Below are 11,186 nucleotides of genomic sequence, written 5' to 3' on the forward strand. Positions count from 1 at the left end.
AGCGTGGGGCTAACCCTCAGAAAAACAGATAAACATTATTACTTTAATGTCCATCCTCCAGAGAGTTCCAAATGTTTTACAAATAACGTTTAGGCATTGAAAGCTTCAGTTCCTACTAAAATCAGCAGGGGGCTGGATTCTTCAGAGAAGAGAATAAAAGAGGCAAATATAAGGGGAAAGAGGCAAGAATAAAAGGGATGTAAACAAACAGTGAGGACCTGGCAAAACAAGACAAATTGACAGGCACTCAATCCTCTAGGCCATGGGGTGCCTGGGTGGCTCCCTTAAGCATCCAAATCCTGATTTCAGCTCAGGTTATGATCTCACAGTTCGTGAGTTTGAGCTGTGGAGCCTGCTTCGGATTCTCTTTCTGCCCCTTCCTGGCTTGCATTCTCTCTCACTCTCAAAACAAATAAAAATAAATATATATTTTTAAATTCCTCTGGGCAAAACCCTAAACCTATCCTCATAAAGAGGGGCTGCTGATACTCCTCAATGCATTAAACATAAATTTAACATTTGAGCCAGCAATTGCACTCCCTAGGCATGTACCCAAAAGAAATGAAAGCATGTTTGCACAAATAAATACTTGTTCATAGTAGCATTGTTCATAATAACCAAAAAGTGGAATCAGCACTAATATCCATCAACTGATGAATGGGTTGATAAACACAATGTGTGTATCCATACAGTGGAATATTAATCTACTAATGGAATATTAATAGAGAAAGATTAAGGACTGATGCATGCTACAACACAATGAACCTTCAAAACATAATGCTAAGTGAAAGAAGCCAGTCACAAAAAGCCACATATATTATTCAACTCATGTGAAATGTCCAGAACAGGGAAATCCATAAGAGACAGAAAGTAGATAGATTAGTTATTGCCAGAGGCTGGATGGTGGGGTGGGGGTAGAATAAGGGTTTCCTTTGGGGATGATGAAAATAATTTAAACTTAGATTTTGGTAATGATTGTACAACTCTGTAACTCTACTAAAAATCATTAAATTGTATAATTTAAATGGGTGAATTTTTTTTGGTATGTGAAATACCTCAACTATAAAGTTTAAAAAGGAGGGTGGGGTGGGGGCTGCTCCAGGAGTGCCTCTTCTTCCTTACCACTTTCTACTTCCAGCCACAAAGACTCTGGTTCAATGTGGCCAGATATTTAGATATTTTGGAGCAAAACAATTATACAATTATACAATTGTTTAAAACAATTATACAACATCATGAAAATACTGTTACTTGTGTCTTTACACATACACACACACATACACACACATACACACACGCACTCCCCAAAACAATTTAAACAGCAGGTGAATATAAATCTTAATTCAACGTTAAAAAAAAATTTTTTTTTTTAAAAAGGGGGCGCCTGGGTGGCTCAGTTGGTTAAGTGTCCGACTTCGGGTCAGGTCATGATCTCATGGTTCATGGGTTCGAGCCCCACGCCAGGCTCTGTGCAGACAGCTCAGAGCCTGGAGCCTGTTTCAGATCCTGTGTCTCCCTCTCTCTCTGCTCCTCTCCCACTCACACACTCTCTCTCTCCCTCAGGAATAAATAAACGTTAAAAAAAAATTTTTTTTAATCTTAATTCAGTACTAAATAGCTCTACCAATGATCACCAAGAGTGGAAGGCCCTAATTAGTTTTATTCAGTTACACCTTGTACCTGGCCTGGTAGAAATGATCAGTAACTGTGGAATGAATGAGAAGTATGGCCAAGTAAGGGAAACCCTTATGGTACAATGGTACCATCTCTCCTAAAGAAATTTAGGAGCTCCAGGGCACCTGGGTGGCTTAGTCAAGTGTCCGACTTTGGCTCAGGTCATGATCTCAAGGTCTGTGAGTTCAGGCCCCGCGTCAGGCTCTGTGCTGACAGCTCAGAGCCTGGAGCTTGCTTCAGATTCTGTGTGTCTCCCTCTCTCTCTGCCCCTCCCCTGCCTCAAAAATAAAAATAAACATTAAAAAAAAAAGAAATTTAGGAGCTCCTAGTCAGCTTCCCTACTTAGTAGTTGTACCAGCTTGGCAAAGGAAAATCTCTAAATCTCAGGCTTACCATCCGTGGCATGGAGACAATGATGCTGCAAGTGCAAGTTGGTTGAGAAAACTTAATAAAATTTTTGTTAATAGTAATTTTTGTTTTTGTAAAGCACCTGCTGAAAGCAAGAATGATGATGGTCAGGAGGAGGCAGAGATGAAGATTACATTCCACCAGTATGTGAAAAATGGGGGGGGGGGGGGGCAGGGCAGGGAAACCTGTCCTCCTAAAATCATAGCATTAAACCATGTAAGACAGAATTCAAGGAAAGTGATCACAAAAGCAGATGCTCCAGAGTTCCTAGGCCCCAATTTTTTTCATTAATCAATTCATTCTTCCCACAAATATCTGTGAAGTTTCTATATATATTACGAACTATACTAGGTGTTGGTGGTACAGCAGAATACAAAACAGTGTCTATCCTCACTGTGCTTGTGTTCTCTAGAGGGAAATTGGCATGGTACCAAACAACAGCAACAACACAACAAAACAAAACACAAAACCACACACAAATATATATCTAATTTCAAATTAAAGTGCCATACAGTTAGAGTAAAGGATGTGTGAGAGATTCTAATTGAGAGCCTGATATAAATCAGGAGTAAGGTCAGGAAGACAATGACTTCTGGTCATTTAATCAGTGACCAGAAGAATCAGTAGGAGTTAACCATTAAACAGGGGGCTTTGAGAACAGAGTAGTCCAGGCAGAGAACCAGCCTCTGCTAGCCTCTGGAATGAGAAAGAGTCATACATTCAAGAGACTAAAAGAGGTTAGGCAGCTGAAGCATAGTCGTTGAGAGATACTGGCTCAGGCCAACACAGGTGGTGGCGGATAGGCAGGGGCCACACCACACAGAGCGTCATAGGCCATATGAGGATTTTGGATTGTACCATAATGCTATTGGGAGCCTTTGAAGAGTTTTCAGCATGATGATAATGTGATCTGGTTTGTGTTTTCTCTATAGCTCCTGTGTGGAGTCCAGAGGGAAGGCTTTTGGAGTTGTCTGGGCAAGAAATGGCATAGCTTCACCCTCTAAGTAACAGTGCAGAAATGAGGTGTGTCAAAGATGGCCCCCAGGCTCCTGTCATGATAGGTTAGATGGGTGGAGATGAACTTTACTGAACATTTCACTGAAAGGAAAACAGGGGATAAGAAGTTGATGTGTTGACTGGGATGGGCAAGATCAATTTCAGCTTCAGACTCATTAAGCTCTAGGTGCCTAGGAGACATACAACTCTGTGTGTCAGGTAAGCATTTTTAGGCTTTGCTCCGTGCCTGGATTAGATAAGGATTTGAAACAATGCAAATTGGTCAGGTTCTAGTCTAGATAAAATAGAGGTTAATACAGATGAAACCTTCCCTTTATGTAGGTTCCTCTACATACCATGTCGTCTTCCCCCGATGAGTAACAAAGTTGCCACCTATAAAGTTCAAATAAGGGTTCTACTCTATTCTTTGGATATGTTTCAGGGTGAGTCAGTTAAAATTAGGTCCAGACACATTATAACAGAAAATCCAAAATAACAGTAGTTTAGACCACAAGGAATTTATTTCTCTCTCATGTAAAAGAAGTCCAGAAGTAAATAGCCTAACGTGATTCCAGGGTTCCCAGGGAAGCACTGGGTTCCAATCCGTTTCACTTCATAATACAAGGTGGCTCCTACAGCTCCCTCTGTGAAGGAAGGGAAAGGATAAGAGTGCCTCCCCCCAAACTGAGTCAGCACTGTTTTCAGCCTTCCTGCAGGTCTTAGACATTTTTGTTTTTTATATCATTTGCCAGAACCTAGTCACATGGCCACACTTCGCAGCAAGAGAAAAATATGGTCTTTTAAAAAAATGTTTATTTATTTTTGAAGGTGTGGGGTAGGGGCAGAGAGAGAGAGGGAGACGGAGCATCCAAAGGGAGCTCTGTGCTGAAAGCAGAGAGCCTGATGTGGGGCTCAAACTCACAAGCCATGGGGTTTTTTACCTGAGCCGAAGACGGAGGCTTAACCAACTGAGCCACCAGGCACTCCAAAAATGCGTGTTGAAAGAAATTGTATTTTCTTACAAAGAGAAAAAGGACAATAGATTTTGAGCAGGCACCTAGCAGTCTCTGCTGCAGGCTGACACCTATATGAGTGAGGTACATAAATTATTGCTATGGCGAAACATAAATGATATAATGAGAGGAAATATAAGATAAATCCTTGGGTGTCTTCCAAACTGTATTAGGCTGTTTTCTCTCACAAGTATGGGGGGAGGTGCCAAAATAGTATAAACAAGAAATTATTGGACCATATCACTAAAATCCTCCCTGAAAAGCGGGGACAGGCTTCTGTAGATTTATCACCACTCCAGCTCATTTGTCTGTGATTTTCTCAGCTCTGCCCCATCTGAGTATTGACTTCAGCCCTTTGGAAATTTCCTTTGTGAGAATCAAATGGCTTCACCGTTTCCAGATTTACCTAAAAACAATGCTACTTTCTACACTGGAAAGATGCCCCCCTACCTATCACAACTACTTCAATCTGAGCATCAAGCCTGTTTAGAGGCCTGCCATGCCCTATCTCAGTTAAACTTGGAGGCTTTCCCTCAACTGGTCATTGAGGCAGAGGTGGGAGTAGTGCCAAATAGCTTGGGCCACCCAAGTGGAGCCACTCTTTGTGCTTGGGGTGACCAACGCAGGTGGCCAGCATCTAGTCCATCAGGGGCTGGAATGAAAAAGGCAGAGGGAGGTGAATTCTCTCTCTCTCTCTCTCTCTCTCTCTCTCTCTCTCTCTCTCTCTCTGAGTTGGGATGTCCATCTTCTCCTACCGTCAGACATTGGTGCTCCTGGGTCTCTCCCCTTCAGACTCGGACTGGGACTTACACCACTGGCTTTCTGGTTCTTCAGCTTGCAAATGCAAGATCATAGGACTTCTTGGGAGTGTATATAGAGACGCTTTGAGCTTAAGGTGGGTTGAGCCACTAAGATTCGAGGATGCTACACAACAGGTTTGTCAACTAGTAATCTATAAAATATAATGGTGATGGTTGAACAACAATGTGATTATACTTAATCCTGCTAAACTGTATGCTTAAAATAGCTAAAATGGTAGCTTTTATGTTATATGTATTTTACCACAATAAAAATAATACATCTATTTATACCACAGTAAAAACATATGTTTTTATACATCCCATTGGTTGGTTCTGTTTCTATGGGAAGCTCTAATACACTCTGTGTCTTCCAGGAGTGCAGTGGGTACATGTATGTGCTGTGGAGAAACTATTACTCATGCCTCCAATGTTTACGAAGCACTCACTATATACCAGGGAGGACCCTAGAACTAGGAAGACAGTAGTGAACAAAACAAGCACTTTTGTGCAAGTGAACACTTTGTGCCTTCATGAATTAATAGTCTCCAGTCAGAGAGAAAGAACATATCGAATAATTACAAATATAAATATTAAATGAAATCACTGATAAGTGCTAGGAAAGAACTGTACATGATGCTATATGTAGTAGGAATATGGCCTTTTCTGAGATGTTAGTGAGGAATTAACAACTGAGCCCAGATCTGAAGGATGAGGAGTTCAATGGGTTCAGGTAACATGGATATGATCTAAAGTGGGGAAAAAACATGCCCAGTGAAAGCTTTGTCAAAGAGCTAGTTCAAGAAACTGAAAAAGGCCATGTGGCTGGAGCACTATGGGAAGGGATACAGTCCTTGAAGAGGGAGCGAGTGCCCATCCATCTGCATCTGCACCAGGCTTAGCTTCTTTCCCCCAGAACATTGAGCGTGAGTTTAGAAACCGCCCCCCCAGGCTTTCCTGATTGTTTTTAGAAGATGCTCACCTTTTCCAGCACTTTGAGACATAACTTGGAAGAAATTGGGACCCCAAGAAAATACTAGAACTATTCCACTTACCTAATGTTATTCAGCAAATATTGAGTACCTGGAAAGAGCAAGGCACTGTGGAAACTTCTGCAAGGAATGCCAAGGTGAGACAGTTCCTAATCTCGAGGCATCTACAGTCTGGTGTACTCCAGCCATGGGAAATAAGCGACAGAGGGACAATGATAACACAAAGCACATTGCTGCTTAATCCAGCCAGCCTGGCAGCCTGGCTAAGAAGCAGACATTCCCAGTGAACTGGGGTAGGGAAATGGGGAATGGGTGTGACAGGGAAGGAAGGCGGGATTTTCCAATTCTCTCACATTTAAATGAAAATCCTCTGAAGAAATCTAGGACTCTTCTCAAGTTTGGAGTTAGAAGAACCCGGCTCATGAAGATGTGGGTCAAGTGGAGTGCCCTGTCATAGTGAAATGACTCCTTTTCCTGCCCCCAGGTTTGGAGAGACTTCGCATGGAGAAGAGGGGGCTGGGTATATCATATTATATATGCTGACTTATATCAGTAGGCACTCCCCACTGCCCACAGATCCCTAAGGCAAATGCTGCCCTCTTTTCTGTAGTATGTGAATCAATTGACCAAAGCAGAGACCTTGCACTTCATTTTATCCAGATAGCAATATATATAAAAAATGTCAGAAGGAAAGAGGAGAGCTCTAAACAGTATGCTTTTCCCAGCACCACAAATGCCCCTGATATGACCCAGAGAGAGGTTTCCACAGGGTGACCTTCAAACGGGCAATTATCCAGTTCTAGATAGGCCAATCTAGAAGGCACTGGAAAGCCAATCTAGAATGATTAGAGGCATACCCTCAGAGTTCATTGGCACTTCAGTAAAATAGAAAATGAAAAAAGTTTAAATACTCACTGTTATCTTTTGACCCAATATTTCCCGACCTAATAATTTGCCCTAAATATATATATATATTATTATTATTAATTATATATTTATAAATATATGTATATATTTTAATGTATATGCTTAGGGCTATTTATTGCAGGGAGGAAAGAAGGGCAAAAAAGGAAGCAATCTAACAATTGGAAAATAGTAAAATAAATCAGCACATACCAACTCAACATATTCATAAGTACTCAGGCTTTGACACCATTAAAATAATCACTCTTGGGGGTGCCTAGGTGGCTCAGTTGATTAACGCACCCAACTCTTGATTTTGGCTCAGGTCATGATCTCACAGTTTGTGGGTTCAAGTCCCACATCTGGCTCTGTGCTGATGGTGCAGAGCCTGCTTGGGATTCTCTGTCTCCCTCTCTCTTTACCCTTCCCCCACTTGCACTCTGTCTGTCTCTCTCTCTTTTTCTCCCTCAAATAAACTTTTTTTTTTTTAATATGATCACTTTTTTTGCTGTAGTGGTAGATACTGGGATCTTTGGATGCTGAGCCTTTATTCTCACTTGCCAAAAGCACCCTGACTTTCACCTGAGTAATTATTTTCCCACATAGCACATAGTCTTGGTAAAATTCATGGGCCTAGCTTATACTAGGGAATCCAAAGAGATCCCTGGAGGCTCCTGCTAATCCTTCCTCTTAAGCCTGTCATTGCCAAGGGCAGGGTACATGCCCTAAGCTCAGCCAACCAGACTCTTTTTCCCAGGACTTTGAAGCATAGTAAAAAACTGACAGAAAAAACAAAGTTCATCTGTTCCAGCCACGACTGTCAAGAGACCTGCTGCCTGGCAGTCTACCCAGCTACCCATTCCAAGGCTGGTTTTCAGGTTTCCTTTAGCATCCCACATACTTCAAATGAAATGCCTTTTTGCTTAAGTTGCCAGAATCAGGGTTTTTCCCCTTGCACTCAAAGATTAATTAATACCTAGACTGATTAAATAATACTAGACCCAGTGCCTGCTAGATTGGCCTATCTAGAACTGGATAATTGGCAGTGGACCTTCATGGAAATTGTGGGGCATATTTGGAATTAGTTATTTGGTGAAGATAAAACAAAAAACAGTAACACCCTCCTCCTTTATGTTCTGAGAGAAAATCTAGCAGCCCATGGCACACACTGGACAAACAAGCCATTAGGTTATCAACTTTGATCACTTAGCTCTAAGTCACATGACCTTAAGTCCTCTCTGATGGTTTTATGTGCCAACTTGACTGGGCTCAAGGATGCCCAGAGAGCTGGTTAAACATTATTTCAGGATGTGTTCGTGCGGGTGTTGGAAGAGATTAGTATTTGATTCAGTAGACTGAGTATAGATCTACTCTCACCAACATGAGCAGGCATCATCCAATCCAATTCATGGAGAGCCCAATTACAACAAAAAGGCAAAGGAGGGGCAAATTCCCTGTCTCTCTTCTTCAATTGAGACATCCATCTTTCCTGCTCTCAGGCGTTGGACATCAGCCACTGGGGCTTCTGATTCTTGGGGCTTCAAACTCCAGGGCTTACACCAACAGCCCTCACCCTGGTTCTCAGACTGAATTACACACCACCAGTTTTCCTGATTCACCAGCTTGTAGATGACAGACTGGGGGACTTCTCAGTCCCCATAACTACACAAGCCAATTTCTACAATAAATCTCCTCATCTATATCTGTACATATTTTGTACATATTCTGTTGGTTCCATTCCTCTGTGGAACCCTATTATATCCCCCTTTGACTGTAACTGGCCTGCTTTACACCTTTGGAATCCCCTCCCTTTTACAATTTTCCCCTGAATGTGTCTTTTTTTTTTTTGTCTTTTTTTTTTTGTTGTTTTTTTTTTTTTTTTTTTGAGAGAAAGCGAGAGAGAGGGGGAGAGAGAGAGAGAATGCATGTGAGCAGGGGAGGGGCAGAGGGAGAGAGAGAATCTCAAGCAGGCTCCACGTAAAGCTCCATGCGGCACTCCATCTCACAACTGTGAGATCATGACCTGAGCTGAAATCAAGAGTCAGACGCTCAACTTACTGAGCCACCCCAGTGCCCCAGATGTGTCATTTTTAAATGGAGTTTTACTATACATAATTGCATTGAAAAGATTTTTTAAAAAACTAAGCCAAGATGGATTCCTGGACCTCTACCCTGTATTTAGTCTCCAGCCATGGTCTCATCTAGTAGTACATGAGACACATAAGCAGTGAACAGAGTTCTTACTTTGACAAGTAGAAAACCTGAAAGGTGACTAAGGATAACGTACCTCTCTTTTACTGACCTTTCCAGAAGCAGTGTAACCAACACACTTTCAAGAACCACATAAAGGGCACCTGTGGGTACAATGAACCCCCCCCCCCCAGGAATATGATCAGGTGGGGACAGTTACTCCTTCCAGTGGCCATAGGAGAAGTGGTTTTACACTGCTACTCTTGCTGGCTATTTGATGTGTCAGTAGAATGGCCCATGCAGTAACCTGCAAGATGAGTGAAGTTGTCTGGCTATCGGAGTCAACATGAAGCATAAACACTTACAGGTTGAGTGTAAGGTATAAAAGAAAATGAGGGTGAGTAGAGCTGCTATCAAACATAGAGTAATCCAAACTCCACACCTACAGTCATTTGTCCTTTATTGTGCTGTACAAATGTATGACTATGTAAGTACTTTACTGATTGGTAACTTTTTTTTTTGTACAAAAGAAAACTTTTGGCAGGAATGAGCTGAAAGAAAGAATGCATGTTTAATGAGAAATCAAGTACTGATTTCCCATTTCTTAAAAAAGTTGCTAATGAACTTGTCAAGTGTTGGTCAATATTTATCATCCTCCATGGAGCGTCCACAATGACATGCCTAACCACATGAAAACCAGAGGGCCCAGTGCTACTAAAAAGTTCAGCATGTACTTCAAAAGTTATAATTTGTTGGGGCACCTGGGTGGCTCAGTCTGTGAAGTGTCTGACTCTTGGTTTCAGCTCAGGTCATGATCTCACAGTTTCATGGGTTCAAGCCTGGCATCAGGGCCTGCGCTGACAGTGCAGAGCCTGCTTGAGATGCTCTCTTTCCCTCTCACCCTCTGTCTCTACCCCTCCCCCATTCATACTGTCTCTCTTTCTCTCTCAAAATAAATAAACTAAATTTTTTTATTTAGAATTTATGAAGAAAACTGGGCCCAAAGATAGCAATTTAACATGTCAGCCACAGCAGTGTTTATATATTACTCTGTGATGTGTGACTTGTCACTTAGATCAAATTACTATTCTTCTAAATTAATTGTTTTCACTTATTCCAGGATTTCTTGTGGCATTACATAAAGTAAAACGTTAATGTGTGGGCTTCACTAATAGGAAAAAAATGCAAATAGTTAAATGAAGCCAATTTTGTATCAGGGAGGGTACAGATGAAGATGTAGAGACCACATACCCAGTTCTCCTCTCTTTCAGATAACAAGGAAGGAATGTACGTGTCCCCCTCCACCGTGTTACCAGTTCTAACAAAGTTCTTACAAGTGGCATGTGCCATTTCCAGGCTGAAGCATTTGATTGCTGGTTCAAGGCTCTACAGCACTTCCTTGCCCTGCCTTGGTGATCATGAAGGCCTCATGTTCCAAACTCTGAAGCCATGACATGATTGGGTCTCCCTTAGCTTGAGCCTCTGAAAGACTGAGAAGCAAGTACACTCACTGGCTGGTGTAGACTATGTAACTTGAGTGAGAACTGAATCTGTTAGCCACAGGATTTGGGGGTTATGTGTTACCATGGTACAGCCTGTCCTATTCTGACTAATACAGAAGAATTCTAAGATATTAGGAAGGGGGAAGAGTATTGCTGATGGTTTAGTAACATAAAGCAAGAGAATGGTAATATACTTTTTAACGCTTATTTTTGAGAGAGAGAGAGAGAGAGAGAGAGAGAGACAGAATATGAGCAGGGGAGGGGCAGATAGGGACAGAGAGAGGGGAGAGAGAGATGCAGAATCCGAAGCAGCTCCAGGCTCTGAGCTGTCAGCACAGAGCCCAATGCAGGGCTCAAACTCACAAACAGATCATGACCTGAGCTGAAGTCAGAAGCTTAACTGACTGAGCCCACCCATGCACCTGGTAATATATTTTAATATATATTTTTAAGTTTTTGTTCAACAGGTTTGGTATCTGTTTGGGATGATGAAAAGTTCTGGAAATAGTGGTGATGGTTGCATGTTACGAATATATTTAATGCTCCTGAATTGTGTACTTAAAAGTGGTTGAAATGGTAGGGGTGTTTGGGGGTTCAGTCAGTTAAACCTCCAACTCTTGATTCAGCTCAGGTCATGATCTCACGGTTTGTGGATTCAAGCCCCATGTTGGGGTCTGCACTGACAGCACAGAGCCTGCTTGGGATATCCCT

This window comes from Panthera pardus, unplaced genomic scaffold (assembly GCF_024362965.1).
Source record: "Panthera pardus isolate Hobbes unplaced genomic scaffold, ASM2436296v1 HiC_scaffold_13, whole genome shotgun sequence".
In the NCBI taxonomy this organism is placed as follows: domain Eukaryota; kingdom Metazoa; phylum Chordata; class Mammalia; order Carnivora; family Felidae; genus Panthera; species Panthera pardus.